A 25,533-nucleotide genomic window follows, 5' to 3' on the forward strand; every position below is an offset into this window, starting at 1 on the left:
TGGTGACCCCAGTCACGTGATCGCGGGTCACCGATGGGTTGGCATGACAACCAGAGATCTCCTGCAGACCTCAATGGTTGTCAATGCTGACTTGCAAGTGAGTAATTCTGCTACCTAAAGGCGATTTGATCATCGCCTGTATGTAGCAGAGCTGATCGGGTTGTGGCAGCTTCTAGACTCCCATGGAGACTATTGAAGCATGCCAAAAGTAAAAAAAAAAAATATATATTTTTTACAAATATTAAAAAAATAAATAAAAGTTCAAATCACTCCCCCCTTCGCCCCAATCAAAATCAATAAAAACAGTTCAAACATACACATATTAGGTATCACCGCCGTTCAGAATCGCCCGATCTAGCAATAAAAAAAAAAGCTTTAACTTGATCGCTAAACGGCGTAGTGAGAAAAAAGTCAAAACGCCAGAATTACTTTTGTTTGGTCGCCGCAACATTGCGTTAAGATGCCATAACGAGCGATCAGAAGATCATATCTGCACCAAAGTGGTATCATTAAAAACGTCAGCTCAGCACACAAAAAATAAGCCCTCACCCGACCCCAGATCACGGAAAATGGAGCCGCTACGGGTATCGGAAAATGGCACAATTTTATTTCTATAGCGCCGTGAATTTAGAAAAACAAACAAATTTTATATACCCCTTTTCTCACATTCAAATATATAAAAAAAAAAATAAAAAAAAATGCACATAAAACTCAGATCTCTCAAAATATAAAAATTAATTAACCTGATTCAGTAAATACCATAAGAAAAAAAAATTAAAATACGTTTCGAACACCACAAAAAATGCAATTAGGAGCGATTGAAACATTAAATCGTGGCAATAAATAATTAAAAAAAAAAATCAAGACACAATAAAAGCAGCTGCATTAACAGAAAAATAGAGGACAGGAAAAAAAAACAAAAAAAACTTCTGTCCGTAGGGGGTTAATGTGGATGTTGTAGTAGAATCAACTTAAAAATCCACCAAAGTGTAGAAATACACTTGAAACCGCATGAAATGTATGTTCCCCGCTTCCACATTGCGGCTCCGGCCGCCTCTGTGTGAACTGCCCCCTATCAGCGCACCGCCACATCTGCTGCTGCCGCACTGGAATCTCTGCGCTGGCTGAGGTGGGCGTGGTCTCCGCCGCTCGTGCAGCCACGTCAGCCCTGACCGCTGCCACCCCCCCTCCTAATAAAGTTTTTTCCGCTTTGAAGCCGTCGCTCAGTGTTGCCGGGAGTTGTAGTTTTGCGCTTCTCCGCTGTGGAGGTTGCTCTCTCCATGGGCTGCTTGTTGGGACCAGGCTGAGAGCAGGAGGTGAGAGCTCCGGGGTTTGGGGGCTTGGTGGGGTCGGCAGGGAGTTCTCGGTCGCGGGTCCGGGCATTATTGTCGCAGAAGTTGTGCCGCTTGCGGATCAGGGCTGCAGATCTTGCGATCTCCCTGATCGGACCCGGAGATCTCTGACGCATAGTTTTGGGGGAAATCTAAAAAGTTTTTTTTTTTTTTTAATTTGTCTGCCCCACCCCTGTGACGTCACTGCCCTGACACCCAGATAAAGTTGGCTTTCTTTGAGGTCACGGATTAACTCTTCTGATTATTGATAGAATATATATATTTTTTTTTTTATTCTAAAAATTTGCAAAAAGAGCAAATGGGGGGGAATAAGTAGTCGTTGACAACCAGTTCTTCCCCATTTCTGCTCCCGCAGAGGTTGTCGTCCACGGGACTGATGATTGACAACCAGTATGGCAACGGCGGTCGGCGCCCAGATTTCTGCCAGATTGTATCAATCCAACCTTCCCTTGAAGATTTGCCACCAAGTATGACTGCCGAAAAACTTTCTAACATCTTGTAGAAGTAAACGCGTCCATGCTGGTTGTCATAGTCCAACACATGTAATATCGCAATATGGTCCTGATTATTTTTTTTATGTCAGTACCTTAGGATGGATACAGTGGGGGGAGGGGTGCCTCTAGCGAGAAGGTTATCTGCTGTGGAACTACAACTCCCAGCATGTCCTGACAGGAAAACAACTTGTTATTAATAATATTATTATTATTATTTAAAGCTGGGTGTTTGTATCAAGCCACGCCCACTCCACATAGCCCCACCCACTGGTGGATGGAGAACGGGGTTGCAGATGGATAGAGCGGGGACAGCGGGTGGAGAGCAGGGCTGCTGAGGAAGAGAGCAGGACTGCCAGTGGAGATGGGGGGCTGCGGAGGGAGAGAGCGGGACGGCGGATGGAGAGCGGAGCTGCTGAGGGAGAATGCGGGACAGCGGGGCTTCGGAGGGAGAGAGCGGGACGGCGAGTGGAGAGCAGGGCTGCAGAGAGAGAGCGGGACAGCCATTGGAGACGGTCTGCGGAGGGAGAGAGTGGGATGGTGGATGGAGAGTGGGGCTTCAGGGGGATAGAGCAGGTCGGCGGGTGGAGAGCTGGGCTTCGGAGGGAGAGAGCAGGTCGGCGGGTGGAGAGCTGGGCTTCGGAGGGAGAGAGCAGGTCGGCGGGTGGAGAGCTGGGCTTCGGAGGGAGAGAGCAGGTCGGCGGGTGGAGAGCTGGGCTTCGGAGGGAGAGAGCAGGTCGGCGGGTGGAGAGCTGGGCTTCGGAGGGAGAGAGCAGGACGGCGGGTGGAGAGCTGGGCTTCGGAGGGAGAGAGCAGGACGGCGGGTGGAGAGCTGGGCTTCGGAGGGAGAGAGCAGGACGGCGGGTGGAGAGCTGGGCTTCGGAGGGAGAGAGCAGGACGGCGGGTGGAGAGCTGGGCTTCGGAGGGAGAGAGCAGGACGGCGGGTGGAGAGCTGGGCTTCGGAGGGAGAGAGCAGGACGGCGGGTGGAGAGCTGGGCTTCGGAGGGAGAGAGCAGGACGGCGGGTGGAGAGCTGGGCTTCGGAGGGAGAGAGCAGGACGGCGGGTGGAGAGCTGGGCTTCGGAGGGAGAGAGCAGGACGGCGGGTGGAGAGCTGGGCTTCGGAGGGAGAGAACGGGACGGCGGGTGGAGAGCTGGGCTTCGGAGGGAGAGAGCGGGACGGCGGGTGGAGAGCTGGGCTTCGGAGGGAGAGAGCAGGACGGCGGGTGGAGAGCTGGGCTTCGGAGGGAGAGAGCGGGACGGCGGGAGGAGAGCGGGGCTGCGGAGGGAGAGAGCGGGACGGTGGAGGGAGAGCGGGGCTTCGAAGGGATAGATCGGGACGGCGGGTGGAGAGCTGGGCTTCGGAGGGATAGAGCGGGACGGCGAGTGGAGAGCAGGGCTGCAGAGGGAGAGAGCGGGACAGCGAGTGGAGAGCTGGGCTTCGGAGGGAGAGCGTGGGACGGCGGGGCTTCGGAGGGAGAGCGTGGGACGGCGGGTGGAGAGCGGGGCTTCGGAGGGAGAGCGTGGGACGGCGGGTGGAGAGCGGGGCTTCGGAGGGAGAGTGCGGGACGGCGGGTGGAGAGCGGGGCTTCGGAGGGAGAGTGCGGGACGGCGGGTGGAGAGCTGGGCTTCGGAGGGAGAGAGCGGGACGGCGGGTGGAGAGCGGGGCTTCGGAGGGAGAGAGTGGGACAGCGGGTGGAGAGCAGGGCTGCTGAGGGAGAGAGCAGGACTGCCAGTGGAGATGGGGGCTTCGGAGGGAGACAGCGGGATGGCGAGTGGAGAGCAGGGCTGCAGAGAGAGAGCGGGACAGCCATTGGAGACGGGCTGCGGAGGGAGAGAGTGGGATGGTGGATGGAGAGCGGGGCTTCAGGGGGATAGAGCAGGTCGGCGGGTGGAGAGCTGGGCTTCGGAGGGAGAGAGCAGGTCGGCGGGTGGAGAGCTGGGCTTCGGAGGGAGAGAGCAGGTCGGCGGGTGGAGAGCTGGGCTTCGGAGGGAGAGAGCAGGTCGGCGGGTGGAGAGCTGGGCTTCGGAGGGAGAGAGCAGGTCGGCGGGTGGAGAGCTGGGCTTCGGAGGGAGAGAGCAGGACGGCGGGTGGAGAGCTGGGCTTCGGAGGGAGAGAACGGGACGGCGGGTGGAGAGCTGGGCTTCGGAGGGAGAGAGCGGGACGGCGGGTGGAGAGCTGGGCTTCGGAGGGAGAGAGCAGGACGGCGGGTGGAGAGCTGGGCTTCGGAGGGAGAGAGCGGGACGGCGGGAGGAGAGCGGGGCTGCGGAGGGAGAGAGCGGGACGGTGGAGGGAGAGCGGGGCTTCGAAGGGATAGATCGGGACGGCGGGTGGAGAGCTGGGCTTCGGAGGGATAGAGCGGGACGGCGAGTGGAGAGCAGGGCTGCAGAGGGAGAGAGCGGGACAGCGGGTGGAGAGCTGGGCTTCGGAGGGAGAGCGTGGGACGGCGGGGCTTCGGAGGGAGAGCGTGGGACGGCGGGTGGAGAGCGGGGCTTCGGAGGGAGAGCGTGGGACGGCGGGTGGAGAGCGGGGCTTCGGAGGGAGAGTGCGGGACGGCGGGTGGAGAGCGGGGCTTCGGAGGGAGAGTGCGGGACGGCGGGTGGAGAGCTGGGCTTCGGAGGGAGAGAGCGGGACGGCGGGTGGAGAGCGGGGCTTCGGAGGGAGAGAGTGGGACAGCGGGTGGAGAGCAGGGCTGCTGAGGGAGAGAGCAGGACTGCCAGTGGAGATGGGGGCTTCGGAGGGAGACAGCGGGATGGCGAGTGGAGAGCAGGGCTGCAGAGAGAGAGCGGGACAGCCATTGGAGACGGGCTGCGGAGGGAGAGAGTGGGATGGTGGATGGAGAGCGGGGCTTCAGGGGGATAGAGCAGGTCGGCGGGTGGAGAGCTGGGCTTCGGAGGGAGAGAGCAGGTCGGCGGGTGGAGAGCTGGGCTTCGGAGGGAGAGAGCAGGTCGGCGGGTGGAGAGCTGGGCTTCGGAGGGAGAGAGCAGGTCGGCGGGTGGAGAGCTGGGCTTCGGAGGGAGAGAGCAGGTCGGCGGGTGGAGAGCTGGGCTTCGGAGGGAGAGAGCAGGTCGGCGGGTGGAGAGCTGGGCTTCGGAGGGAGAGAGCAGGACGGCGGGTGGAGAGCTGGGCTTCGGAGGGAGAGATCAGGACGGCGGGTGGAGAGCTGGGCTTCGGAGGGAGAGAGCGGGACGGCGGGTGGAGAGCGGGGCTTCGGAGGGAGAGAGCGGGACGGCGGGTGGAGAGCGGGGCTTCGGAGGGAGAGAGCGGGGCTTCGGAGGGAGAGAGCGGGATGGCGGGTGGAGAGCGGGGCTTCGGAGGGATAGAGCGGGACGGCGGGTGGAGAGCGGGGCTTCGGAGGGAGAGAGCGGGACGGCTAGTGAAGAGCGGAGCTGCGGAGGGAGAGAGCAGGACGGCGAATGGAGATGGGCTGAGAGGGAGAGAGCGGGACAACGAGTGGAGAGCAGGGCTGCGGAGGGAGAGGGCGGGACAGCGAGTGGAGACCAGGGCTGCGGAGGGAGAGAGCGGGACAACGAGTGGAGAATAGGGCTGCGGAGGGAGAGAGCGGGACAACTAGTGGAGAGCAGGGCTGCAGAGGGAGAGGGCGGGACGGCCAGTGGAGACCAGGGCTGCAGAGGGAGAGCGCTGGACGGCCAGTGGAGACCAGGGCTGTGGAGGGAGAGAGCGGGACGACGAGTGGAGAGCAGGGCTGCAGAGGGAGAGGGCGTGGGACGGCGAGTGGAGAGCAGGGCTGCGGAGGGAGAGGGCGTGGGACGGCGAGTGGAGAGCAGGGCTGCGGAGGGAGATGGCGGGACGGCCAGTGGAGACCAGGGCTGTGGAGGGAGAGAGCGGGACGACGAGTGGAGAGCAGGGCTGCAGAGGGAGAGGGCGTGGGACGGCGAGTGGAGAGCAGGGCTGCGGAGGGAGAGGGCGTGGGACGGCGAGTGGAGAGCAGGGCTGCGGAGGGAGATGGCGGGACGGCCAGTGGAGACCAGGGCTGCGGAGGGAGAGAGCGGGATGGCGAGTGAAGAGCGGGGCTGCAGAGGGAGAGCGCTGGACGGCCAGTGGAGCCGGGCTTCGGAGGGACAGCAGTTATTTACTAAGGCCGGGCTCTTCAGCTAGTTATTATTATTATTACTTTTTGGCAACAAACTAATAAAAATCTAACAAATATTTATCCAATAAGGTGTAGGAAATTAAAAAAAAAAAAAATTATGTATTTTACTTGCCGTAGTCCCAGCACCCCACGAAAAAATGCAATTAAAAAAAACATCAAAATGTCCAATGTAACTCATAGTAGAATCGATTAAAAACATAATCTCGCCCCACACAACACAAACCCCCCGACAGGTCCATCAGTGGAAGAATACAAAAAGTTAAGTCAAAACTATTTTTTTTTTTTTTTTTTTATAAATCATTATGATTTTTTTTTATTTTTTTTTTTTTAAATTTTATGGAATTTTTGCAAAAACTTAAAAAGAAAACTAGAAATAAATACAAGTTTAGTATCCCCTAAAGCGTACCGGCCCAAAGAATCGTGTCGCTAGGTCACCTTTCCTGCCCAACTGACCCCATAAAAAGCATAAAGAGAGAAGCCCCAAAAAATAATGGTATAATGTCATTTTTTTTACTTTATTTTTTTTTGTTCCTATTTTGAATCCCCCCCCCCTGTTTTTCGTTACATTACACAGTAAAGTCAGTGGCATCATATAAAACTACAGCTCTTCCTGGGAAATAAAAACAAAATAGAAATGTGAACAGCCCCATAGGCTATAATGGGTATGTGTCGGATCTCTGTGAGAAACATGGACGTCTAAATAAGACCTGACTGAGGGCTGTGGTGGGCTAAGTCGGGCGACATTTGCCACCGGATTTGGTAGATCTTCGTGATGTCTGACAGGAATCTCGCTATTCTGGCCTCAGAGACGCTAGGCCCCATTTAGCAAAACTGCCTTAGTTGCCAATAGCAACCAATCAGAGCTCAGCTTTCATGTCGTAAACCTCTGTGGCGAAATGAAAGCTGCTCTATGATTGGTTGCTATGGGCGACAAAGACATTGTTGATAAATTTTCCCCTTTTTCAAGTACAATATGACTTGGGTAGGATAAGTCGGCAGCCATTTAAGAACTAATTGAGGGTCCCACGTACGGTATATCCTGTCATAGAAAGGGCTTGTCGATGTCAGTAGCGACAAATTTCATAACTGATGGTGGATGCAGAACTCCATACAATTCAATAACGGTGGTGAAATCTGGGTCTTAAAGTGGTTACCTGTGAATATTAATATTATCTTTTTGATTATTAAATGCATTGATTTGGGTGAAAAAAAACCTTTTTACATTTGGGTTTTATTAAACATTTTGCAGTGTTTGGCTTTTACAGGCATTTTGAGATGAGTGGAAGTGAATTGTGCTCCAATTTTACAAAAATTCGCATGCTCTAAAATACGGGTTTTTTGGTGGCCGCCATTTTTCCAGAATGTGTACTGTTATTAAGGTAAAAAACCCCAAACCTTCTACTCACCTCTCCATCCCCTCCACTCCTCACTGTCGCCAGTCCGGTCTCCGTTGCACCTCCCGATCACTGTCGCCGGTCCGGTCTCCGTTGCACCTCCCGATCACTGTCGCCGGTCCGGTCTCCGTTGCACCTCCCGATCACTGTCGCCGGTCCGGTCTCCGTTGCACCTCCCGATCACTGTCGCCGGTCCGGTCTCCGTTGCACCTCCCGATCACTGTCGCCGGTCCGGTCTCCGTTGCACCTCCCGATCACTGTCGCCGGTCCGGTCTCCGTTGCACCTCCCGATCACTGTCGCCGGTCCGGTCTCCGTTGCACCTCCCGATCACTGTCGCCGGTCCGGTCTCCGTTGCACCTCCCGATCACTGTCGCCGGTCCGGTCTCCGTTGCACCTCCCGATCACTGTCGCCGGTCCGGTCTCCGTTGCACCTCCCGATCACTGTCGCCGGTCCGGTCTCCGTTGCACCTCCCGATCACTGTCGCCGGTCCGGTCTCCGTTGCACCTCCCGATCACTGTCGCCGGTCCGGTCTCCGTTGCACCTCCCGATCACTGTCGCCGGTCCGGTCTCCGTTGCACCTCCCGATCACTGTCGCCGGTCCGGTCTCCGTTGCACCTCCCGATCACTGTCGCCGGTCCGGTCTCCGTTGCACCTCCCGATCACTGTCGCCGGTCCGGTCTCCGTTGCACCTCCCGATCACTGTCGCCGGTCCGGTCTCCGTTGCACCTCCCGATCACTGTCGCCGGTCCGGTCTCCGTTGCACCTCCCGATCACTGTCGCCGGTCCGGTCTCCGTTGCACCTCCCGATCACTGTCGCCGGTCCGGTCTCCGTTGCACCTCCCGATCACTGTCGCCGGTCCGGTCTCCGTTGCACCTCCCGATCACTGTCGCCGGTCCGGTCTCCGTTGCACCTCCCGACCCCCCCGGGCCTCTCAGATTGATCTCTGTGGAAGCCCAGAGATGTTTTGCACAAGGACACAACACCTATCATGATGCTGTGATCTTTCGTACCCTCCTTGGCTTCATCAGAGCCGGGATTTTTGTACGAGTGGCAAAGACCAGAAGATGTAACAAGGACTGGATGGGTGACTACTGAGAGAAGCTCAGGGAAAAGAATGAGTTCCCTGATAGATTCTCAGTTAACTCATTCGGCTGCCGGCGATAGACAGTGGAACCCTGAAGCTATAGAGGCAATCTGCGCAAATGTTATTTTTTAGTCCCATTAGTTGCATATACTGTAAGTAAGAAAAACAATTCCTAAAACGTTTGGAGCATAAGAAATGTGAAATGCTTATTTCTAGGTGACTTCTGGCAGGGATGGGGGTTAATTAGCCCATAACCTATACATGGCGGTCGCGTGGTGTAAATCCCGTAATCTTTGCGGTTAGTAATAGAGCGTGAATAATCTGGCATTGAGCGAGTGCTGAAAATGATGGTGGAGCGGAGTCAGGCAATGCGAGGGTGTTGTGCAGCAGAGAAGCCGCTCCGCCCGGCCTGGCATGTACCACCGTCGCGTGGCGTACTAAGGCTTTGGTTCACAGTTTCTGAAGTGGGTTTCCCAAAAATTCAACTGCGTTATAATCAAAACTTAAACTGCAAGGTGTGAACACAGCCTATGCCTAGAAAGCCATTTCCTACGAACACAGCCTATATAGGAATGATTCAAAGAGTTTTCACCAGTTTTCTGGCATAAAACTCTTTGAGGCGGAAGTTTTCTGCGCAGCTCAAAGTTGTGCAAGCATTTTTCAACTCTTATTAGTTTTACGCCAGTTCTGGCCTGATTGTACAAATGGGTGGAGCTGGGATGGGGCATGGTCAAACACTCTCCAACAAAGTCATCATAATTTACTCCAGAAATGTGCAACCGAATCTGGCTGGTATAGGTTTCTAGTGGCGGCAGTGGAAAGATGCACCAAGTTCATTAAGGAGTGTGATGCAGTGACCGCTGTGACAGCTAGGGGGCGCTGTATGGGTCATGCATGCAGGCGTTCTTTCATGGTCAAAGGGAACCGGCAGGGTTATAAATGACCGATATGTATGACAGGGGTGGGTGTCCTGTGATGGAAGCCGAATCTTGTGATTAGCAGATCTACTGCTAATGAGGTTTTTTGTTTTATATGGGGCGGCTTTCAGGTGACTTGGGGAGATGGGAGGGACCAGTCACCTACAAACCCACCCAGGGGCGTGTGTCTGAACGCCCAGGATAAAGCCTGTGTGTGTGTGGCTGTGTGAAATAGGGCCTTTAGTGAGGTCATAACCATGTGATCCATACCTCACCTGTGGGTGTGGTTATGGTCCATATAATGTGTCTGAGGTCTGGTCACAGAGAGAGAGTGCATTAGTGATGGGCAGTCCTGCTCTTTTTGGTGATCCAGCTCTCACGGCTCCGCTCACCAAAAAGAGCCCTCTCTTTCTCGACTCCTTTTGGATCCTAAATGGATCCCTATTGTATATGTGTTATGGCGTTCTAAACTCCGCCCACCTACCGCATAAACCCCGCCCACTAGCTAGGAACCAATTATATTGCTTAGTGGGTGGAGTTTTGTTCAGGTGGGCGGAGTTACGTCTGCTGAACACCGGGATTTTAGGCCTAGTGAGAGCCATTCAAAGATTTTAGTGGCTCTCACTGGGGTGCCGGCTCCCATTGTTCACCGCGGGGAGCCGGCTCTTTGTGTCGGATCGTTCGCGACCGACACATCACTAGAGTGCATGGACCTGATTAGTTCATGTGGAAGGTCTAGGTGTTGGAAGGTGTGCTGCCTTCCTGAATAGCACCTGCTGTGACCTTGGACCTAGTGAGGCTAGTGTATTGGGAGACCCAAGGAGGAGGGTCGGATCCCTGAACAGCACCCAGACCGCCCACGTGTGTGAGCAGAGTCTGTGACGGCACTGCATTGGAGGAGCTACTGTCCGCCTGTGGATCTAGACTGTCAGGTGGCCTGGTGGGCAAAGTGTTGTCTGGGACGGTGATCCCAGTTCAGCAGCTTCCCTGAGAGAGAGTCGGCATCTGGAGCCGGAGCTCCTGCGAGGTAACCCCAGACATGGGGATATAACTATTGGTACCCGTGATGTTCTACGGACACTAACGAACTGACAGAGCGGAGCTCTACTACGGTCATTAAGGATTAATCTGTCTGATGCAAGACTGTATTCTTTGTGTTGCCTAACATGGTTTATGCTGTTTAATAAAACACATGGACTGTTTAAGTGGAAAGTGTTCCTGTGTGGAGTGAATCCGCTGCCAAGTGAGTGTCCCCAACACTGACAATAAGCGCTGCCTTACAGGAGTCACATACCCCTTAATGAATTCAGTGCATCAAAATGCTTACACTAACTCTAGTGCAAAACTGTATTCTTAATGACTCGGTCTCTGCCTAGAAAGCTGCTCCCCCTTCAAATGCGGCCTCTGCCTAGAAAGCTGCTCCCCCTTCAAATGCGGCCTCTGCCTAGAAAGCTGCTCCCCCTTCGAATGCGGCCTCTGCCTAGAAAGCCGCTCCCTTGTGAACGCGGCCCCTGCCTAGACAGCCGCTCCCTTGTGAACGCGGCCCCTGCCTAGACAGCCGCTCCCTTGTGAACGCGGCCCCTGCCTAGACAGCCGCTCCCTTGTGAACGCGGCCCCTGCCTAGAAAGCCGCTCCCTTGTGAACGCGGCCCATGCCTAGAAAGCCGCTCCCTTGTGAACGCGGCCCATGCCTAGAAAGCCGCTCCCTTGTGAACGCGGCCCCTTCCTAGAAAGCCGCTCCCTTGTGAACGCGGCCCATGCCTAGAAAGCCGCTCCCTTGTGAACGCGGCCCATGCCTAGAAAGCCGCTCCCTTGTGAACGCGGCCCCTGCCTAGACAGCCGCTCCCCTGTGGACGTGGCCCCTGCCTAGAAAGCTGCTCTCCTTTGAACCTGGCCCCTGCCTAGAAAGCCGCACCCCTTCTTGTGAAGCCCATCTCTGCCTAGAAAGCCGTGCCCCTGTGAATGAGGCCCCTGCCTAGAAAGCTGTGGCCCCTGCTTAGAATCCGCTCCCCTGTGTAAGTGGCCCCTGCCTAGAAAGCAGCGCCCCTGCCTAGAGAGTAACTCTCCTTTGGAAGGCGGCCTCTGTCTGCAAAGTCAATTCCTAGTTTTACCTAAACTGTGCGACAACTATCCAGCCATTATTCCGGCTCCCACATGCCTTGTTTGTCGTAACCTTCCAAAAAGTATCTACCACTTTTGGTATACAACTCCTGTGCAGACCTATGTGTCTCCATGGTAACAATCTAAAAAAAAAAAAAAGCCCTGACTGGATCCAGTGCTGCAGTTGTGTTCCTCCTTCTGCCTATAGGAAGTAGAAGAGGCGGAAGATGGAAGGGTGACCTCAGTTAAGAGCTGTAGACACAAAGCGGTATGAGGTTTTTAAACTAGACTGTAGGGTTCCTTTTTTTTTTCGTTTATTAGACCCATCAGAGCAGCTCAAAATGAAGTTGTGAAAGTTTAAAATTTAGCTGCCTTTTTAAGAAAATAAACCCGCCATCCGTCTTCAGTCGCAAGGAGCCTGTTTCCAGATTATAGGGATTCATTACCTATAATTGGTGAATTTACAGATTGAGATAATCGTTCCTGTTCTGGAGATAAATCACCGCTCTATTTTTATCTTTATTGGACTCCTTTCTGAGTCAGCGGCAACGGCACAACAGGCTCCTCTATGGCTGGGTGGTCGGAAATGTGTCTTTTAAAGTGCACCATAGAGAGTTTTGTCCCTTCGTGGCCAGGACTGGTGCTGCGGCTTTGTCCCATTGTGGCCAGGACTGGTGCTGCGGCTTTGTCCCTTCGTGGCCAGGACTGGTGCTGCGGCTTTGTCCCATTGTGGCCAGGACTGGTGCTGCGGCTTTGTCCCTTCGTGGCCAGGACTGGTGCTGCGGCTTTGTCCCTTCGTGGCCAGGACTGGTGCTGCGGCTTTGTCCCTTCGTGGCCAGGACTGGTGCTGCGGCTTTGTCCCTTCGTGGCCAGGACTGGTGCTGCGGCTTTGTCCCTTCGTGGCCAGGACTGGTGCTGCGGCTTTGTCCCTTCGTGGCCAGGACTGGTGCTGCGGCTTTGTCCCTTCGTGGCCAGGACTGGTGCTGCGGCTTTGTCCCTTCGTGGCCAGGACTGGTGCTGCGGCTTTGTCCCTTCGTGGCCAGGACTGGGGTCCCAATGAAGTGAATGGGGTGTAAACCGTAGCAGCACTTGTTGGAGTCGGACCAAGTCGATCCTAAGGATAAGGTCCCTGTGCTACCAATTGGTTGTCCTGATCCTTGGGTCCTTGGAACTACACACAATATCAAACCTGTTCATCATCCATTTATAGAAGAGGTGATAATGTTGAACCCCTTTAAGGCATTGACTTTCTCCTCAATTTAAAGGACTCGTCCTTAACTGACCCAGATAAAAAAGCAAAAAAAAAAACAAAACTGCATTGTTCTAGCGATATCTGCGCTGTCTAATGTGACAAACACTGCAGCCCATCAGCGGCTGTTGATTGGCTGCAGCCTTTAGAATATTCCATCAGAATGAAAACCCACTCTGACGGAATACTGGAATGCTAAAGACAATCAGCGTTTACTAACTGACTGCAACCTTTACAGGACTGCTGGGAGAGTCCGTGTGGACACCGCTGTAAAGGCTGGAACAGCGATCAGGTTTTTTTTTTTATCTGGACAATTAGTGGACAACCCCTTTTACCGGGTGATCATACAACTTCAGAAGTTGACAACAGCTATTTCTCTTTGCATATACACAGTGGATCATGCATGTGTTTTCTAAAAGGAAAGGGGCGTAAGCTGCTGCCTGATAACTCTAGTTGTGGCTTATCTTCCCTGATAACAAAGATTGTTGGAGTCAGAGGATCAGTGCAGCCTCAGGAAGACCCAGCACTCCAGTTGATCAGCCGTTTTCAGCTGCAGTTGAATGTGCACTGTGTCCTCGCCGTTCTCGGTACTGCAGCTCCGCTCCTAATGAAGTCAAGGTGAGCTGCAGAACCGAGAACGGCCACTATGCAGTGCATGGAGCTGTGTTTTCCATTGACTTCTATAACCAGATGGCATCTGCTGCTCCAGCAGTTACAGTATCTTCCATAATAATGTAGTAAGTTAACCCCCAACGCGTACGTCACCGTCCCTTTCAGCACTTTGCTTGGGATCTGCAGTACCTGTCGTTGCATCTCTCCAGTTTGCTGAAGCAGGAAATGGCCGTCCAGTCTTTTCAATGTAATCTTGATTATATTTTATTTTGTTTTCCTCCTTTTCTTTATTGTTTCTGGGCTGCGATCCCATGGCTTGTAAAGCGATCTCTGCCTGCAAAAGTATCTACTGTATCTACGGCTTATCAGCCATGCTTCAATGCTGGACCATCCACTTGATTGAAACGCGCCAGAACTTGAGCTATTGTATTTCGCCGCGGCATCAGCCAGTTGGCATCAAATCTGCACATGTGGCCCAAAAACAAGAGGCTGGTGTCGGTTAATTATCTGACTGAATCATTACCAGCCGTGTCCTAATTGCTGGAGGATGGCTGCATTTAGCTGGCACTGAATACTGATGGGGGGAGAGGATCTAGTGTTAAGGAGGGGGTAGTGGTCACTGTACATTTTGAGCTCATTGTAAAAGAAGAAATGCCCTTATAAAACAATGTAAATATTTACCGTAAATATCATTTTAAAGGTTTTGTTTTGTTTCTTGTTTTTTTTGTTTGTTATATACATTTTCCTTTCTAATGTAACTTTACTGTACAGACTTGTGCAGAGTCATCTCACTTATAGTAAAATGGGAATTTAGTGGCTGCTCTGTGCTATGGCTAGAGGTCAGAATAGTAATACTATGCCCTCCCATAAGGCTATGTACCAGGGCTGTGGAGTCAGCATAAAATGGACCGACTCCGACAATATATAATACATTGGGTACAGTAGTACAAAAGCAGGATGTGCTGAATAATTCGGGAAAGTTCTGAAATGTCCTATATATGTCTGTTCTGTCCCTGATCTCAGGGTCTCGGCTTTTAGTTGAGATGACTCTGTGCTGCACTTCATGTACATGCTCAGTAGTGGGGCAGGGCTGTGGAGTCGGAGAAGATGTTTTGGCTCACCGACTCCTCAGCCCGGCTCTGTACCCAGGTCTCTTGTAACTTCCATGACTGTGACGACAAGGATCAAGATTTGGAAACGGCTTACTCCTGAAGAAGTCCTCGAAACTTTGTCCAGACGAGTAGTTATGAAGCACGGGTAGATGATGTTGGTGCAGCAGAGCAATGCAGACGGAACAAAGGAAGCTGTGGTGGCATAATGGTATCGGCAAGAGCCAACTCGATCTTTGAAGCATCGTTGGGATTACGGCGTAACATAGTTGTAATCCGCAATGAGGAAGTAGTGGAGCAAAGCTGGGTTTGTCACAGAGTTCACAACAGAGCAGTCAGTGTTATGGCCATACACGGGGCCGGCTGCTGCACATCACCGCGCGCCCCATACACGGGGCCGGCTGCTGCACATCCCCGCGCGCCCCATACACGGGGCCGGCTGCTGCACATCCCCGCGCGCCCCATACACGGGGCCGGCTGCTGCACATCCCCGCGCGCCCCATACACGGGGCCGGCTGCTGCACATCACTGTGCGCCCTATACACGGGGCCGGCTGCTGCACATCACCGCGCTCCCCATACACGGGGCCGGCTGCTGCACATCCCCGCGCGCCCCATACACGGGGCCGGCTGCTGCACATCACTGTGCGCCCTATACACGGGGCCGGCTGCTGCACATCACCGCGCTCCCCATACACGGGGCCGGCTGCTGCACATCCCCGCGCGCCCCATACACGGGGCCGGCTGCTGCACATCACCGCGCTCCCCATACACGGGGCCGGCTGCTGCACATCCCCGCGCGCCCCATACACGGGGCCGGCTGCTGCACATCACTGTGCGCCCTATACACGGGGCCGGCTGCTGCACATCACCGCGCTCCCCATACACGGGGCCGGCTGCTGCACATCCCCGCGCGCCCCATACACGGGGCCGGCTGCTGCACATCCCCGCGCGCCCCATACACGGGGCCGGCTGCTGCACATCACGGCGCGCCCCATACACGGGGCCGGCTGCTGCACATCACGGCGCGCCCCATACACGGGGCCGGCTGCTGCACATCACCGTGCGCCCTATACACGGGGCCGGCTGCTGCACATCACGGCGCGCCCCATACACGGGGCCGGCTGCTGCACATCACGGCGCGCCCCATACACGGGGCCGGCTGCTGCACATCCCCGCGCGCCCCATACACGGGGCCGGCTGCTGCACATCCCCGCATGCCCCGGGTTCTGCGAGCTTCGTAAGCTGTGAATGTTGGAACGTCCTTGATCTGTGGAGCCATTAGCAATTTTATGTGTCTGCCGGGATTAATTTAGTGCAGTGTAAAAGCCGGGATTCCAGCAATCTGTGTCAGACGGAGCTTGTGTGCAAAGACGTGCTCCCCTACAGAGTATAGGCTCGTCACGGTACAGTACGTCCGCACTTGTAAGGTAGACACCACTTGAATGTGAGATATTAACGTTGGAAAAGTTGTAGTACGTTTCTTTATTTTTCTTTTTATATCCATACAACTTTGGGTGTAACTTGCGGCGTTAACTCCGCAGCGTGCAAAAAAGAGCCCTATTGCCACTCTTCTAAGTGCTTGTTAGTAATGCCGGCGAGCTGCGAGTTCCAAAGTGGAACTGGAAGTGGGATATCCATAAATCCCGACAGCTTGTAACATATTGTGACAGTGGTGGGATAACCAAAATAAGCCCCCTGCGGTAAACTGTTAGGGCAAGACTAGCTTGCTGTTTTGATCACATGGTGCCAGCGGTGGGATCACTAAGATAAGCCCCCCCCTCCCCCTGTGCCTGTGATAGCCATGTGCGGCCAAAGGTCACACCCCCGGATCGTGACGTATGCACTGTTCACATTTGCATAGCTTACTCGCTGCCGCCGGCTATAGAATAGTGTGCACCGCTCGGTGCACACTTCGCAGGGCAGGGTCTAAAGAAGGAGGCAGGAGCTGGGGGCGGTGCCCTCCGGTGGATTCTCCGGTGTCCCGGTGCCTCAGTTTGACCCTGGTTGCGACCACTTACAACTGTCACTATATGAGAGGTCATAACCATTGATACTGAAGCTGCTACAATGCCCTGTTACTTGGGGTAAGCGACATAGCAAATCAGAAGAACTATACGTCACTTCTAATTGTCTAATTGGAGGTATTTGCTAATATTATTATTACACCTACAGCATATTGGGACAGGATTTTGGAGATGCAAATACCCCTTTAAGCATAAACTTTTACATTTCGATGACCCCCCCCCCCCCCCTCACTGCGCCACCTCATTGTCCGTTCATTAACGCTGTATAATTCCAGCAGGTCGTTTGCAGTTTGCTGATCCGTGCATTTCGTGACCATGTAAGTGTAATGGGATTTTCTCGTTGTCATTTTATTAGAAATATATGTTCTTTAATTAAAATCCTGCAGCGTGAGCGGCTGAACATGCAGAATATGTCCTGACTGATGAGTTTCACGTTAATGGGAAGATCTCTGCCAAATCCTGGCTTGTACATGCTCCAATCTGAGATCAATTGCTCTGTTATGTGATTGTAGCCTGGGATCCCCTCAATCATGCGGGGTAATTGCCTGCGCTCTAAATTACAAATTTAGTCTCACGTGTTTAATATAAAGAAGCCAATCTGATTGCACAATTAATCGCCAATCTATTCGTTAGAGAGGTCCCATGTGTGGGGCAGCTGAGCACAAGGACTTATCACTCTGTATTACAGTCCTGACCACGGCTCTTCTGACTTGAACTAACTCTCATATACAGTCGTGGTCAAAAGCGTTGGCACCCAGTGTAATTGTTCCAGAAAATTAAGTCCCAGAATATTATTGCAATTACACTTGTTTTATTATACACATGTTTATTCCCTTTTGTGTGTATTGGAACAAAACAAAAAAGAGGAAAAAGAGCAAATTGGACATCATTTCACACAAAACCCGCAAAATTGGCAGCACCTTTCCAAAATTGTGGGTAAACCACTTGGTTTCAAGCATGTGATGCTCGTTCCAACTCACCCGTGTCAAGTAACAGGTGTGGGCAATGTGAAAATCACACCTGAAACCAGATAAAAAGGGGAGAAGTTGACTCAGTCTTTGCATTGTGTTTCTGTGTGTGCCACACTAAGCGTGGAGAACAGAAAGAGGAGAAGAGAACTGTCTGAGGACTTGTGAACCAAAATTGCTGAAAAATATCAACAATCTCAAGATTACAAGTCCATCTCCAGAAATCTTGATGATCCTTTGTCCACAATGTGCAACATGATTACGAAGTTTACAGTCCATGGCATATTTCTACGCACGGGTCAGGAGATCCGCCGGCCAGTCTCTTGGTCTGATTTACACGGCCGTCTGACTGCCCCCTAACGGTGATAAAAGTTCCTCGTTGTGCCGATCCAAGTGGTGGGACCACCACGCCTTAAATGGGAACTTATTTGAACAGGAGAACCCCTTTAACTGATGGTAGAGGGATTTCTTTTGTAAGGCATTTTTACATTGCATTTTTTGGCTATAAAGCCACCAATGTATGTAATTATATGCCAATTGTTCCATAAGCCATTCGTGGTTTTATGTTGTATACCAGTGTATAGGAAAAATGGAAAAACCATGATCTCCCACACAGCGTAAAATAAAATGCTCTTGCCATCCTTCGGGCCCCATATAGATTACATTTCACAGAGCTAAAGTCTCCAGAGGAAACATGTTTGGAGCGTTCAGCTCTGCAGAACTATGAATGCAGCTCTGAAGGATTATACTGGCTGTAATTCCAAATCCCTACCAGTCCTTGTCATGTATTGTCCTCACCACCATGGGATTCCCCCAGAAATAACTTCCGATCCTTGGAGGTTCCTTCACGTGGACGCGACGTGATCCATTTAGTGATGGGCAATACTTCTAACAACCCTATATATGGCTCCGATATTAACAAAATATTGACTCCTCCAAGCCAGGAGTCATATTAGAGGCAGTATTGGGGTCCTGATGACCCCGGTGTGTGCGATAGAGAAGTTAGATTGTGAGCCTCACTTCTTTCCTTATTAGTGTGAAGTTATAATTGGGAAAATTGCTAATCTTTAGTGATGAGCGCTAGTGCTCGTTACTCGAGGTTACCGATGGTGCTCAGGTACGCACCGAGTATCGCGGGTGCTCAAGGGACATGTTTGAGTCCCCGCGCCCGTGTATGTCAGGCAATCCCCTCATGTTTTGTGGCTGTCTAACAACTGAAAACATGCGGGTTCGAAGACTTGAACATGTCACTCGAGCACCCGAGATACTCGGTGCGTACCCGAGCACCCTCAGCAAACTCGAGTAACGAGCCCTTGCACTCATCACTACTAATCTAAGTCATCCATACCGTCTCTCCTGGGATTATGTGGATAAAATGCAATTTCATCACAAACAAAATGAAAATTAGACCTCCGTTTACAAAAAGTATCCATAATTAATATAATGCATGATGTTAGGCCAAATTGTGACATTTGAGTCTGCCGATCTACGACTTTACCGTCTGTGCTCAGGACGCGTTTCACTCCGCCTTGACTGCTCCCTCAGGGGTGGTCCTCACTGCAGCTCCACCGATTTTATTTAAATGATGCATCCCAAAATGTAGTGATTATCCCAGCCACACAACATTGATATGGCGACCAAAGCTCAGAATTTTTGAAGTAGCTGTCTAGATTGGATGACCCCTTTTGATGAGCCAAATTACTACTTATGGTTAGGAAACGTGGGTCCCGCATTGTTGGGACTGGTAATGACTAATTTAATTTTCTTGGAAAAACAGATGTTTTTATTTTCTCCTTTCTCTAAATGTCTGTGTACTTGTAAGCATGTGACAAGACTCTCCACAACTGCAGGCCCATGGCCTCTATGTGATGTAGACCCATCAAGTGACTGTCTGGACATGGCTCTTTTACCCCCTTGTTGTTGGAGGTTTTTTGGTTCCTGTTGTACAGAATGGCAGGGGGTGTCTGTTCCTGCCCGGGGAAGGGACTAATGCCTCATTACTGCAGAGCGTATACAAATATATATTGAGTGTCTATTACATGTGAATAATGAATCTGCTTCCGCTTTACAGGCTGCAATAAAGGTAAAAGGGACGTCCCTCGAGGATCAAGAAGTTGATAACTTGAAGGTATGGTTACCGTATTTGTTGAGAGGTAGTTTGTGCTTGTAAAGTACCTCTCTGCCCACTTCAACAGACCCAAACAACAGGATAGGAGATGACTTATTGATTTGTGGGGGTCCGACCTCTGTGACCCGCACCGATCGACAGAATGAAGCTTTTTTTATCCCCATTAGAATGGGATTAAAATTCGCCGTTCTGCCCAGTGGTTGGACCTCTACTTCTCACTTATCCTGTGGGTAGGTAATAACTTGGTTTTCACTAGACAAACTCTTTTTAAAGTAACTGAAATTTTCCAATCCTGGAGGGAAAAAAGGGTCCATCTCCTTACATCCTGTTCACTCACTGGCGGGCGCTGACTGCTGCAGCCTAGTCGAGCAAGCCACTGGAGACGGATCGTTGGGTGTAGGCCTAAGCCCTCACCTATTTGTAAACCTATTGCTTCAAATAACCAAGAGCTGCATGGTAACGGAGACTACCCTTTTCTCACTTAAGGGGTTTTCTGCCATCAGACGCCTTCATAACAGCTACACTGGTAATCCTAAAACAAAAGGCCTTTATACTTGCCCCTGTCCGGACCGGTGATCTTCCTACGAGGTTGGTGCTGTGTATCCCAGCTGTAACGAGTAGCCTTTACTCTTACGGAATTTTGAATTAAGAAGATTGTTTTATTATTTATTATTATAGCACCATTTATTCCATGGCACATTACATGTGAGGAGGGGTATACATAATACATACAAGTACAGTAATCTTAAACAATACAAGTCATGACTGGTACAGGATGAGAGAGGATCCTGCCCACGAGGGCTCACAATCTACAAGGGATAAGTGAGGATACAGTAGGCGAGGGTTGAGCAGGTCGTGTGGCGCTTTACATGTGAGGAGGAGTATACATAATACATACAAGTACAGTAATCTTAAACAATACAAGTCACGACTGGTACAGGATGAGAGAGGATCCTTCCCACGAGGGCTCACAATCTAAAAGGGATAAGTGAGGATACAGTAGGCGAGGGTTGAGCTGGTCGTGTGGCGGTTTGGTGGATCGGTGGTTACTGCAGGTTGTAGGCTTGTCGGGCGGTAGGTCTTCAGGTTCCTTTTGAAGGTTTCCACAGTATGTGAGAGTCTGATATGTTGTGGTAGAGAGTTCCAGAGTAGAGGGGATGTGCGGGAGAAATCTTGTATGTGATTGTGAGAAGAGGAGATCTTGTGAGGATCGGAGGTTGCATGCAGGTAAGTACCAGGGGACGAGGTCACAATGGTTATCCCCCGTAAGGTCCTCACCATGATCAGCCGATCAATGTTTAACCCCTCGTAAGCCTAAGATAAGAGAGATCTCTAGCCCCTGATGATCACTGAGGTCAGAGTAAAAAATGTTATTTGGAAACCATGAACAAGCAGTCTAGCTGCTGTCACATCGTTTTATGATTTTTTTATTTTTTTTTAATTTGCAATATGACTTGCACATAATGGTTTTACTGTGTTGTGCTGGTAGTAGAAATATGACCTGTTACTTAAAGGGGTATTCTCTTTTCTATGATTATGTCCCAATATGTAGGTACGTGTAATAATATTAGCAAATGCCTTCAATTAAAAATGTGGTATAGTTCTTCTGATAAGCTATGTCGCTTACCCCACGTGAAGGGCATTGCAGTAGCTTGGGTATCCATGGTTACAACTACTCATAGTGACAGTTATTTAGCTGTTAGATAGCCATGGTTACGACCACTAAACTACTGCAATGCCCTGCACATGGGGTACATGACATAGCTTATCAGGAGAACTTTATTACATTTCTAATTGGAGTTATTTGCTTTTATCATTTTATTATTATTACACCTACTAGATATTGAGATGGGAATACCCCTTTAAGGCCCGCGTACACGCTTGCCCCTGACCATGAGCCATCTAAACATGCCAAAATTGGACGACAAACAAGCAAAAGGCTGGTTTATTGGCTAATCTGATCACTTCTACATGGCATAAGTGATTGTTGCATGCAGAACATCGGCCCGTGTGCACAGCAGCTGTGTTATGTCTCATCTGGTATGGTGGATCCTTGAAGCCCTTGTTCAGGATGAGCGGCTGCGATGCTGCAGGGACAGTTGACATTGGCGGAGCTGGAAGATCCAGATGGAACAATGGAAGCTGCCGAGGCAGAACGGCACCAAAAGAAGCCAAGGAGAAGCACGGGATCTGATGAAACGGAGTAGAAAAATTGGTAAAAAGTGTGACAGGGTTGTAGAATACAAGTAAGAAGAGGATGCTTGAAACTGCTGCGTTGTTAGGCTAGGTACATGCAACATTTGTGGCCATTGTCTGGCGCATCTGTTCAGGTGGCATGTATCCGATGGTGGTCACTGTTATTAAAGATGCCAGGGTATCCGTCCATCATAGGAACATGTTGTAAGGACTCGAATGTTGCAGAGCTGACCACTGGTATAGCAGTCTTGGGTTTGTCACAGAGTCCAGTAAAGCAGGGCTGGTAAGTAGAATAGTAGGGTTGGGTTTTTCAGAGTCCAGTAAGTGGAATAGTAGAGCTGGGTGTGTCACAGAGCCCAGTATAACAGCTGGTAAGTGGAATAGTAGAGCTGGGTTTGTCACAGCCCAGTATAACAGCTGGTAAGTGGAATAGTAGAGCTGGGTTTGTCACAGAGCCCAGTATAGCAGAGCTGTTAAGTGGAATAGTAAAGCTACGTTTGTCACAGAGTCCAGTATAGCAGAGCTGGTAAGTGGAATAGTAGAGCTGGGTTTGTCACAGAGCCCAGTATAACAGCTGGTAAGTGGAATAGTAAAGCTAGGTTTGTCACAGAGCCCAGTATAGCAGAGCTGGTAAGTGGAATAGTAGAGCTGGGTTTGTCACAGAGCCCAGTATAACAGCTGGTAAGTAGAATAGTAAAGCTAGGTTTGTCACAGAGCCCAGTATAACAGCTGGTAAGTGGAATAGTACAGCTAGGTTTCTCACAAAGTCCAGTATAGCAGAGCTGGTAAGTGGAATAGTAGAGCTGGGTTTGTCACAGAGCCCAGTATAACAGCTGGTAAGTAGAATAGTAAAGCTAGGTTTGTCACAGAGCCCAGTATAACAGCTGGTAAGTGGAATAGTAAAGCTAGGTTTGTCACAGAGCCCAGTATAACAGAGCTGGTAAGTGGAATAGTAGAGCTAGGTTTGTCACAGAGCCCAGTATAACAGAGCTGGTAAGTGGAATAGTAGAGCTGGGTTTGTCACAGAGCCCAGTATAACAGCTGGTAAGAGGAATAGTAGAGCTAGGTTTGTCACAGAGCCCAGTATAGCAGAGCTGGTAAGAGGAATAGTAGAGCTAGGTTTGTCACAGAGTCCAGTATAGCAGAGCTGGTAAGTGGAATAGTAGAGCTGGGTTTGTCACAGCCCAGTATAACAGCTGGTAAGTAGAATAGTAAAGCTAGGTTTCTCACAAAGTCCAGTATAGCAGAGCTGGTAAGTGGAATAGTAAAGCTAGGTTTGTCACAGAGCCCAGTATAACAGCTGGTAAGTGGAATAGTAAAGCTAGGTTTGTCACAGAGCCCAGTATAACAGAGCTGGTAAGTGGAATAGTAGAGCTGGGTTTGTCACAGAGCCCAGTATAACAGCTGGTAAGTAGAATAGTAAAGCTAGGTTTGTCACAGAGTCCAGTATAGCAGAGCTGGTAAGAGGAATAGTAGAGCTAGGTTTGTCACAGAGCCCAGTATAGCAGAGCTGGTAAGAGGAATAGTAGAGCTAGGTTTGTCACAGAGCCCAGTATAGCAGAGCTGGTAAGAGGAATAGTAGAGCTAGGTTTGTCACAGAGTCCAGTATGGCAGAGCTGGTAAGTGGAATAGTAGAGCTAGGTTTGTCACAGAGCCCAGTATAACAGAGCTGGTAAGTGGAATAGTAGAGCTGGGTTTGTCACAGAGCCCAGTATAACAGCTGGTAAGAGGAATAGTAGAGCTAGGTTTGTCACAGAGCCCAGTATAGCAGAGCTGGTAAGAGGAATAGTAGAGCTAGGTTTGTCACAGAGTCCAGTATAGCAGAGCTGGTAAGTGGAATAGTAGAGCTGGGTTTGTCACAGCCCAGTATAACAGCTGGTAAGTAGAATAGTAAAGCTAGGTTTCTCACAAAGTCCAGTATAGCAGAGCTGGTAAGTGGAATAGTAAAGCTAGGTTTGTCACAGAGCCCAGTATAACAGCTGGTAAGTGGAATAGTAAAGCTAGGTTTGTCACAGAGCCCAGTATAACAGAGCTGGTAAGTGGAATAGTAGAGCTGGGTTTGTCACAGAGCCCAGTATAACAGCTGGTAAGTAGAATAGTAAAGCTAGGTTTGTCACAGAGTCCAGTATAGCAGAGCTGGTAAGAGGAATAGTAGAGCTAGGTTTGTCACAGAGCCCAGTATAGCAGAGCTGGTAAGAGGAATAGTAGAGCTAGGTTTGTCACAGAGCCCAGTATAGCAGAGCTGGTAAGAGGAATAGTAGAGCTAGGTTTGTCACAGAGTCCAGTATGGCAGAGCTGGTAAGTGGAATAGTAAAGCTAGGTTTGTCACAGAGCCCAGTATAACAGCTGGTAAGTGGAATAGTAAAGCTAGGTTTGTCACAGAGCCCAGTATATCAGAGCTGGTAAGTGGAATAGTAGAGCTGGGTTTGTCACAGAGCCCAGTATAACAGCTGGTAAGTGGACTAGTAAAGCTAGGTTTGTCACAGAGCCCAGTATAGCAGAGCTGGTAAGAGGAATAGTAGAGCTGGGTTTGTCACAGAGCCCAGTATAACAGCTGGTAAGTGGACTAGTAAAGCTAGGTTTGTCACAGAGCCCAGTATAACAGCTGGTAAGTGGAATAGTAGAGCTGGGTTTGTCACAGAGCCCAGTATAACAGCTGGTAAGTGGAATAGTAAAGCTAGGTTTCTCACAGAGTCCAGTATAGCAGAGCTGGTAAGAGGAATAGTAGAGCTAGGTTTGTCACAGAGCCCAGTATAGCAGAGCTGGTAAGAGGAATAGTAGAGCTAGGTTTGTCACAGAGTCCAGTATGGCAGAGCTGGTAAGTGGAATAGTAAAGCTAGGTTTGTCACAGAGCCCAGTATAACAGAGCTGGTAAGTGGAATAGTAGAGCTGGGTTTGTCACAGAGCCCAGTATAACAGCTGGTAAGTAGAATAGTAAAGCTAGGTTTCTCACAGAGTCCAGTATAGCAGAGCTGGTAAGAGGAATAGTAGAGCTAGGTTTGTCACAGAGCCTAGTATAGCAGAGCTGGTAAGAGGAATAGTAGAGCTAGGTTTGTCACAGAGTCCAGTATGTCAGAGCTGGTAAGTGGAATAGTAGAGCTGGGTTTGTCACAGAGCCCAGTATAACAGCTGGTAAGTGGAATAGTAAAGCTAGGTTTGTCACAGAGCCCAGTATAGCAGAGCTGGTAAGTGGAATAGTAGAGCTGGGTTTGTCGCAGAGCCCAGTATAACAGCTGGTAAGTAGAATAGTAAAGCTAGGTTTCTCACAAAGTCCAGTATAGCAGAGCTGGTAAGTGGAATAGTAGAGCTGGGTTTGTGACAGCCCAGTATAACAGCTGGTAAGTAGAATAGTAAAGCTAGGTTTCTCACAAAGTCCAGTATAGCAGAGCTGGTAAGTGGAATAGTAGAGCTGGGTTTGTCACAGAGCCCAGTATAACAGCTGGTAAGTGGAATAGTAAAGCTAGGTTTGTCACAGAGCCCAGTATAACAGAGCTGGTAAGTGGAATAGTAGAGCTGGGTTTGTCACAGAGCCCAGTATAACAGCTGGTAAGTAGAATAGTAAAGCTAGGTTTGTCACAGAGCCCAGTATAACAGCTGGTAAGTGGAATAGTAGAGCTAGGTTTCTCACAGAGTCCAGTATAGCAGAGCTGGTAAGAGGAATAGTAGAGCTAGGTTTGTCACAGAGCCCAGTATAACAGCTGGTAAGAGGAATAGTAGAGCTAGGTTTCTCACAGAGTCCAGTATAGCAGAGCTGGTAAGAGGAATAGTAGAGCTAGGTTTGTCACAGAGCCC

General features: G+C 50.8%; 1 long non-coding RNA gene across 1 annotated transcript in view; it reads left to right on the forward strand.

The window, feature by feature from the left end:
- The first annotated feature begins 1,179 nt into the window (after nucleotides 1-1,179).
- Nucleotides 1,180-25,533, forward strand: part of LOC141069074 (uncharacterized) — a 36,187-nt gene continuing 11,833 nt past the window's right edge. Inside the window, exons 1-2 of the long non-coding RNA XR_012226503.1 lie at nucleotides 1,180-1,316; nucleotides 19,489-19,545. This is a non-coding gene — a long non-coding RNA (uncharacterized lncRNA). The remainder of the gene's footprint in view (nucleotides 1,317-19,488; nucleotides 19,546-25,533) is intronic.

The sequence above is a fragment of the Dendrobates tinctorius genome, unplaced genomic scaffold (genome assembly GCF_039654945.1).
Source record: "Dendrobates tinctorius isolate UK_male_01 unplaced genomic scaffold, ASM3965494v1 ptg000256l, whole genome shotgun sequence".
In the NCBI taxonomy this organism is placed as follows: domain Eukaryota; kingdom Metazoa; phylum Chordata; class Amphibia; order Anura; family Dendrobatidae; genus Dendrobates; species Dendrobates tinctorius.